General features: G+C 33.8%; 1 pseudogene; it reads right to left on the bottom strand.

The window, feature by feature from the left end:
- Positions 1–1,985: 1,985 nt before the first annotated feature.
- Positions 1,986–5,983, bottom strand: LOC113491326 (annotated as a pseudogene).
- Between the last annotated feature and the right edge of the window lie 3,398 nt (positions 5,984–9,381).

Raw genomic sequence — 9,381 nt, forward strand, 5'->3', positions numbered from 1 at the left:
TACGACACATAATGAAATACAGAGACCAGTTTGAAGATTCTGTTTGGGTTTCAGCAATGATAAAATGTGCATAATGTTTTGCAACTTCACTGTCAGAAATTAGAAATTAGAAAAACAAATGCCAAATCAATATATAAGTCAATCAAAATTTAGGGCAGTAGTTGAGTGCATTATCTGTTGTACTATTTTGTTTTACTTAAAACTGTAACATAGATGTGAGTCCCTTATATTTCTTTGGAGGTCAATCCCTTGAAGATTTCAAAGGAGGTTAGTGTTTCATATGCAGTCACAGATCAGAGAACTTTGAAACAAAGGGCTGAGTTGTTGTGAAAGTATTGCTACCAAGAAATAAATAAAGTCTCAAGATTTTCGAGTTCAGCAAATCCCTGCATCTGATGGTATTTTATTTGCTTTTAATTTTCTTACTTATAAGAAAACATAACAGAGAATTTTTTATTCTATTCTGAATCCTTCTTCGTTTACACTATCCTTTGAATTGGGATGGTTTTTAGAAAGGATGTTGAAAAGTATCACAGATGCTAGCTTCTAAAAATATATTTTAAGAGAATTTTTGAATTATACACTATGTATTAACCACATACGTAGGAGTAAATCTAGTGTGTGATTGGCTCAGAAAATTGGAAAAATTTCACCACTTGACTTTCCAGTCAAATTGGCATTTGAAGATCTTGCCAATTGACAGATCCCCTTGTAGACGGTGCACAGTTACTTTCACTTCTGTGTTATGGCAGCTGGTGTTAATGTCTGAGATAAAAGCACTTCAGTTTGCCTTTTCTGCTGCTGTTGTCAATATCCGAATTTGATGTTCTGTGCTGGATACAAAAGCTTCTTTCAATTTTATCACTGCTCGCTATGTAACAGTAATTCTGTTAAGCAAATTTTTATTGCTTCAAAACTATATTTTGATGGATTCATAATGTTTCCAAATATCTTTTTTTTCAAGTAATCACTATCCATATTTTGACACATTTCATCTGGCAAAATAGTGATCTTTTAAAACTTACACATCTGTTTTTCTATTACTGTAATATTAATAAAATGCAAATAAATTTGTAAATCTTTAGCACTGTAATTATTTTTCATTCTGTTGATGTATATTTCACATATGTATATGTAGGAAATTCCACTTGGCTGAACATAGTTAAATGAAAACGTACAGCTTTTAGTTAATGAACTTTTGTTTTACTGAGATTTATTTATCACTTCTAAAACACAGAAAGAAAGTCTGGATCATATCAGACTTTTAGGTATATGTAAAAACACTTTCACATTATTCCAATATTGCTATCTTTATATTTGTTGAAATTTAGACTATAAACTTACCTTTTATGCTGAATTTGGCATGATATGCAACACCACTTGTTGCAGGAATATAGTTTCCCTCAAATCTTAATTGGACCCTTGGGGCCATTTTTACTAGTTTTTTTGTCACTTGTGTGATCCCTGTTCATTTCTTTATGTACAAAATATCTATAAACTTGTATCCATTCTACGAAAATAATCTGAAATTATTTTAAATAAAATTACAATGTCAATTTTTTAATATAAACTTATTATTTTGAAAATTGTTTATTATTTGGAAAGTTGTTAACAACTATAACCATATTAAATATGATTCTGAAGATGGAGTAACGTTTTTGTGGGTATTTATTTTTATCTTCAATCAGAAAATATACTGTCATTACTTTGTGCTTTTTAAAATATATATATAGTTTCATGATGGAACTGCAGTACTCACTTCGCAGACCATGAAAAAGGAAGACACCTGTAGTCAAAGTACAAGCATTAGGCCATATGAGAGCTGAGGTCTGTCACCATTTCTATCACAGACTTCTGTGATTTGGGGCTGATCCATTATTCTCTTGCAGAGGATTTTAATTTCTGAAGTAGGGCTGTTCAGAATTTAATTACTGATTTTAACCTGTATGTTTGAAGTGGCATATTTCAGCTTAGAATAGAATTTATTAATCAAAATAAAAACTATTAGAATCAACACATTTTTGCCAACGAGAAACAAGCATATTTATTCCAGTTGCATAAAATTCTGGACTTCTACAGGTGATGAAGTCATTGAAGGCAGTTTCAGCCTCCCCTTGGTTTCTGGAGTGTCTCCCACACAGGAAGCTGTCAAGATGCTTGAAGAAGTGATAGTCGGTGGGCGAGAGGTCTGGTGAGTACAGTGGATGAGGCAGATTTTCGTAGCCCAGCTCGTTCAACCGTTGCAGTGTCGAAAGTGCAACGTGTGGCCGTGTGTTATCATGGAGAAGGATTGGACCCTTTCTGCTGACCAGTGCTGGGCGCAGCCGTTGAAGTTTCTCGTGTATTTCATTGATTTGCTGGATGCACTTTGCCGCTGTGATCGTTTCACCCAGATTCAGGAAGCTGTGATGGATTAAACCAGCAGCAGACCACCAGTCAGCATGACCTGCTTTTGGTGCAGATTGGGCTTTGGGAAGTGCTGTGGAGCTTCGTCGTGGTCCAACCACAGAGCTGATCATCGCCGGTTATCATAGAGCATCCATTTCTCATCACACATCACAATACGGTCGAGAAATGGGTAATTCTGGTTGCAAAAAAGAAGCACCAACGACACTTCAAAACAGCAATTTCTGTGATTCTCATTCAATTCGTGTGGTACCCATTTGTCGAGCTTCTTCGACTTTCCAATCTTCTTCAGATGCTCAGAAACAGTTGATATGCTTACCCCGAGCTCTTTAGCAAGTTCTGTTTCCACCAGAGCCTTCGATTCATCGTCATCAATAGCAGAAGGATGTCCATGACCTTCTTGATCTTCAAGGTCAAAATCGCTACATAGAAATTTTTGGAACCAAAGTCACACTGTCCGTTCGTTAACACTTCCCTGGCCATATACCTCATTGATGTTTCGAGCATCTTGCGCTGCATTACGTCCAAGTTCAAACTCATAGAAGTAGATCTGTTGAAATTGCTGTTTTGACGTCTGAACATCAAACCTCCAAAATTTGTCAAAAACACAGTTTATATTATAATTTAATTATACAGCGTGAAAGTTCATAACATGAGCTTTTCAAAAATATATAACAGTACACCAGTTGAGAAAGTACTATTCCTGAAACATATACGATGAAAATTACATTACAAAATGGAAATTAATTTCCAAACAGCCTATAGTTTAGGTGACACAAGCTGTTTATTCCTTCTACTGTTTTTGGTTTTGTTGTTTTTTTGTTGATGTTGTGGGTTTTTTTTTTTGTTTTTTTTTTTTCCAATTAGAAATTTTTAGTTTTCTGGCAAATGAAATTATAAATGGCATTAGTAATTTCTTCTATTTTTCAGCAGATCTTTCTGTACAGCTTAATTTCTTTCCTGTTCTGAGAAAATAGAGGACAGCTGCCTAAGCAGCAAGTGCCAAAGAGTCCCTACAACATCCGGGAGGTGGCTGTTGCTGCCAATGAAAACTGATGTAAAACTGGGAAGCAGCACCTGCTGCCACCACTCTGCTTCTTTCTGTTTTCCCTCTTCCTTTCATCCTCCAGTTCATCTGCTAGTGATAGCAGCAGTAGTAGCAACCTCTCATGTGATATAATAGCATAGGAATATGTGTTCAGCACTTGCTACAGAATCAAGCTGGAGATTCAAAACTGCTCTATAGACCCAAAAAGTACTTATTTTCCAAAGCCTCTGAATATCTGTGTGTTCTATATTATAGCTTATTATCATATATGCATATTTTTTTTTTCTTAATTTAGTCTTAGTTTTGTGGAACAACATAGGCATGTAAAATATAAAAATAGACAAGCTTTAGTAAAATAAAGTTTTATTTTTGCCAAATCTAAGATGCTATTACAAAATGCAAATTTGTTCACATAGAATAGTGTCTCCTTTGACACTTCTGTGTACATTTATAATATTATCCTTTCAAAAGAGAATAGAAAAATACAAATACAACAGAGTATGTATGAGGCTAAAGGTAGTTTAGAAAACTGGTAGATGAACAGAAATCTAACATTTTTAAAAGTTGGAAGCAGACAGCTAAAAAAAATTTGAGAAATAGAAAACTTTTCAGATATTTTTTCTCTTAGAAGAATGTAATTAAAATCCACAAATTTATGAAATGTTTAACATGAAAAGTTTGTATCCATCCTAATTTCAAAGGCACTTTCTTTAATCTCCCACTAAAGAATCTCAAACTGGGTTTGTGATAGCAACATTTCTTTATAGTTTAATATAACTTAATCAAATCTAGAATCAGTTTTACCTTTGAAACAAATTCATTTGAAAACACGTTTAATTCTAGAGTACTTTATACATTTCCCTGTGAAAACACGTTCCTGAAAAATATCTCACCTGCCTTTTCAGAAACCTCTAAGGAAAAAAGAATCGCTAAAGTGTATCAAGTGTCTGGAAAAAGAAATAAGTATAAAGGAAAGGGGAACACACATGAAGGAAGTATTTCTGTATGTACTTGTGGAACTTTGTGAACTGTTGTATCTGATAATGGTGAAACTTCTGCAGTCTGTCAATATAGTTTTGGAAGAAGAGAGAGTAAGAGTTGACAATGGAGAGAAAGAGATAATCTGTTAAATTCAGTGTTCATGGATCAATGAATGAAAACTATTTCAAATTTAACTTACATAAATATATATATAAAACTATCACCTTAAGTGCTGGTGAGCATATCCATCAGGTAATGAGAGCAGGAGAACTATTGTAGTTGTAGCTAAGCAAAGAACACTTTTCTGTTTAAATCTTTAATTCTTCACATTAAATTAATATTCAAATTTAAATACTTTTGAAAAAAAAAAAAAAGAAAAAAAAAAAAAAAAAAAAAAAAAAAAGGTCAAAGCATGTTACCAGAACAATTTACTAAATTTATGCTAAGGTGGGTAGTCATTACAAAAATTAAGAACTATGTGTAGATTTTTTTTTTCCTTTGGAAATATTTTTCTACTTTAAACAAAATAACTTTTAATGTTATCATGTTTCAGATCTTGCAGATGTTTGGACATTTACTGAGTGTTTTGAATGGTATAATGTTAAAAGCAATTTCAGCTTTACAGTTCTTTCATTGATATAATCAAAGTGTGCTGCAGGTTGATAAAACTTTCAGAGAAGTACTGCATGTTAACAAGAACAGATGCTCATCTGCCTTTATAAGTACTGGGAGGTCACTGTTCTTTGTAGTTCATCCCTTCTCTCTCTAGAATTTCTTTACCTGTTTATGACATGTAAAGAAAGCTCCTCACTCTAAGGGTTTTAGAAATATTACTTCTGGTAGATCAGCTGTAAGGGACAGATAACCAAAAATGTTCTACATGAGACTTAATACTAGAGGTATTTCAACAAAGTATAAAATACTTTGAATGAGAATTATACCACAGTTAAAGTAAACCTGGCTATAAATATCTGACTGAGATACAAAAAACCACCCTCATAACTTTTTAGATCATGGTTATTAGATGTTTAAACTCTTTATACTTTCTAGTCAGCCTGGCAATTAACAGTAACGTATAGGTTATAAACACATTCTTGAACTGTCTGATCATTTGCTAAAGACATCACTGGTGCAGTGTGTATTAGTAATACAAGCATTCCTTCCTCTATAGATATACACTAGTTAAGCAAGAAACCCATATCTTTATAGGAGAGAGGTTTTAAAAATTTATCTGGTTAGATTAACAAAGATGATTAGCTGATTTCTGTGGGAAGGAGGTTTATTCCCATGGAAGGAATCAAAGAAGGAGATAGGAATGTTGAGAACAGGAGGTGCTACATCACTTTCCAAATGTTATGCTTCGTGTAATTTGGGCTTGCAAGGGCTCATCGTCCTGCTATCCTCTTGCACCTGTACTGTGGGTATCTCTGTTACCATACTTTGACTTTCTTCAATATGTTTTAAGGTATTAAACTGCATGAAAACAATGTTTTCTATTTAGGTAATGTTAATTTAGAGTTTGTGACATTCATTGGGTTTTACCGTCATAATGAACCAAGGATTTTAGAGATATCAAAGGTGAATGATTAATGTCAATGGATATCTCACAAATGTAAATTTTTTATTTGCAAATTAGAAGGATTAGGAGGGGAAAAATGCTTAAAATTAACAAGGAGAGTCACTGAAACACCTAGTACTTTACAGATTAATTCCATATGTGCTGGTGGAAGGATTAACTATCACAATTTTCTCATTACAGCACTCAGAGACTATCAGTTTTGGCATTTCTGTAAGTCTCTATTGTCTCTTGTCCCAGTCCTGTTTAGAAAATCATCCACTTGTCATGAACATTTCACAGTTCACCTGAGCTAACAGAATTATTTCTACCTGAAGTAAACAAGGCAATGCTCACACTACAATCAAACTGTCAAGAAATCCTTTATGACATGTGGGTTTGGGCATCGTTCAGTATCTTCAATATAGTTGACATGAAATTGAGAATATAAATGATCATTCTTGAGCATTGATTTTGTGATAGCTCTTTGATATGAGGTAAGCATTATGGATTTTTTATCAAAGGAAATTATGTGTTTTCCTTACATACAATATTATTTGTTTTTACTAATAAACTAATCAATTGACCCTGGTATCTTAACCAAGGATTGTTTCATACTGAGCCTCAGATTCATGGAATATACATTTTCCAAAGAATGGAGTTTTCTTTCATCACACTAAAACATACAATCTCTTGAAAAAAAAATCTTCAACTTAAAAATTAAAATAAAATTGCTATGCTCTGAATTAAAATAAAATTAATATGCTCTGATCTATAATTTCTTATTAGAATTTATTCTGGAGAGAAAGTGAATGAAGTTAAAGCCTAAGAAGCTATTGCAGCAGCAAATAAAACAGATATTAAAGCAAAATTAATTACATCATGAAAAATTCAGATAATATAAAAATACTAAGTTCTTTGTTTCTGCTTGTAGCTCTTTTCTCTAGCAATTCACAGTACCTTAGCAGAGACAAGAGAATCAGGTATGATATGGTTTGATTTTTGTAGGTAGTTCTCAATGAAAAAGCAAAAATGCGATGGCCATAGACATCAAATTAGCCATAGAAATACTATCATGTGATTCTTGCTGAAATTGAAGAAACTGGATAAAGAGGAAAGAAACCAGTATTTCTAGGCTTGACCTGGATTTTTGTTGCTATTTGTTGTTAGAATGTGTCCTGGTTCAGCTAGGATAAGGTTAAGTTTCTCCCCAGCAGGGGGAAGGTATCTCCAGCCGGGTTATTCATACCATGCTGACGTCAGGTCCAGTGCAGCAGTGCGGGAAGCTTTCCTTTGTGGCTTTGGTCGCGGGGAGCACACATGGCGGGCTGGCTGTGTTCACTGCGGTATTTCTCTGTATATCTTTTGTCTTGTTTACTGTTATTACTGTTTATTGTTATTGTTATTGCTATTGTTGTTGTTGTTGTTCAGATTGTTTTATTACACTGTTGTATTAAATCTTTCCTTATTTCAGTCCCAGGGTTTGTGCTTAACTTCCAATCCTGACCAGCTGTGTGTGGGGAAGGGACAACGGCAATGTGGTCTCTGGTCCCAGCAGGGCCTAAACTGCCACAGAATGTTAATATTCTTTTCTAGATTATTTCTAATTGTGTAAGAAACTATGCTCTATGGAAACATTTTTCTATCCATGGACCTGGTAGACAAAGGTGCTGAGAGAACTGGCTGATGTGTTTACAAGATCACCCTCTATCCAATTTGAAAGGTGGTGGAGATTGGAAGAGGTCTTTAACCACAGAAAAAAGGCAAACATTTCTTGTGCTCAGCAGTTACTTCAGTCTTCTACGTACAGTAATCCTGTGGATGAATAAACTCTCCCACCCCAAGTGAAACTCTTTACGTGTTCAATGATGAACCAAAAGATCTACATCATTAGCTGACTTTTTCAAGCCTCCTTTCAAAGGTTTATTATAGATTTGCCCACATTACTAGTACGTCAACAGGAACATCTTTTGATTCCCAGCTCAGCTTTTTTTGTACAGGAGTGGAAGAGAGGAAACAGATCTTACTAATCTAATTTTTATCTCATGAACACTCAATTACAGTCATAGTGTTTTAACCCACTCATACTCTGTTGCAGCTGGCTGAAAATAAATATTGCATACTTTATATGTCTACTAGAAAGAAAGAAGAGCAGATGTAAATACTGAAAGGATTTTTTTTAGCTTCTTTCATTCCCCAACCAAAAGTTGTATTTCATGACCACTTGGCTTCCTCTTCTTTCCTGAATGTTCTTTTTTCAACCATTGGGCTGAGAACAGCTGGTATGCACACACTATGATCTTCTGAGCAAAGCCAGAATATGGTAGATCTGTAAGTACTTTCATGTGCTTAACTATATTTCTTTGTGGACTGGAAAGGTGCTGTTGTCTTATATATCTCCAGACATTCCACATGCTTGCTGAGTTTCCACAGTACATTACAATAGTCCATAAAGAGATGTTTAAACCAAAACAGACTTAAAAGAGAATGGTGAATGTAAAAAAAAAAAAAAAAAAAAAAAAAAAAGAACAGCCTCAAAACAGAAAAAAAGCCCCCCACATTTTATTGATTTTTTTCACTGTATTTTAATTTGACAGATATTACATTTTTACTTCTTTTGAAAAATATAATTCAATAGAAAATTCAAGAAAATTCCTGGCTCAAAATTTCCTCACAAATAATTGCAAGTGGCATTGAAGATTGTGATAATATTTGTAATAACATGATAATTACGATTCAATGAAGTTTACTGATATGACAACCTGTATAAATAAAACTGAGTACAAAAATCAAACAGTCTCTTCAGGCATATGTCACAACTGTTTTTTCCACTCCAACCACACAGTGTTTGAGTTTGGATCTATTTATCAGACAGACTATTCCTGAAAAAAATGACAGTTTGCCACATAGTTTGATTATCTTATTACCATTATTCTTGTTTCCCTAAAGATCATACCTATTTAAAACATTTTTGGGAATTCATTTGTAATTGTTTGAGCACTTAGCTTTTTTTTTGTTTTCTCAGATATTTAGAAGGTAACTTTGCCTTAATATTTTGTTGATACAACCTATGCAATTGATACATAAGCATAGATGATTTAAATCTATTTAATAATAAATGCTCAAAAAATATGAATGAAAATAAAGCAACAAACAGGAATTACACAAGCACATGGAGCACACAGATTTTCCTAGCTCTGTGTTTTGTTCATGCTCTTAATGACATGTAAAACAAGGAAAAAACTGAGCTGTCTGAAAAACAGGTAGACTGAGAGGGTACTTGGGAATGAATTTAGAAGATTTTGTGTTCTAATAAGTGCCATGACATTTAGTTTTGAGCAAGCCAATGTATTGTCTGTTTTGAATCTTTGATAGGGGAATAAAAGTGGGG

Source organism: Athene cunicularia, assembly GCF_003259725.1.
Source record: "Athene cunicularia isolate RWA chromosome 1 unlocalized genomic scaffold, athCun1 chr1_part1, whole genome shotgun sequence".
Lineage (NCBI taxonomy): Eukaryota > Metazoa > Chordata > Aves > Strigiformes > Strigidae > Athene > Athene cunicularia.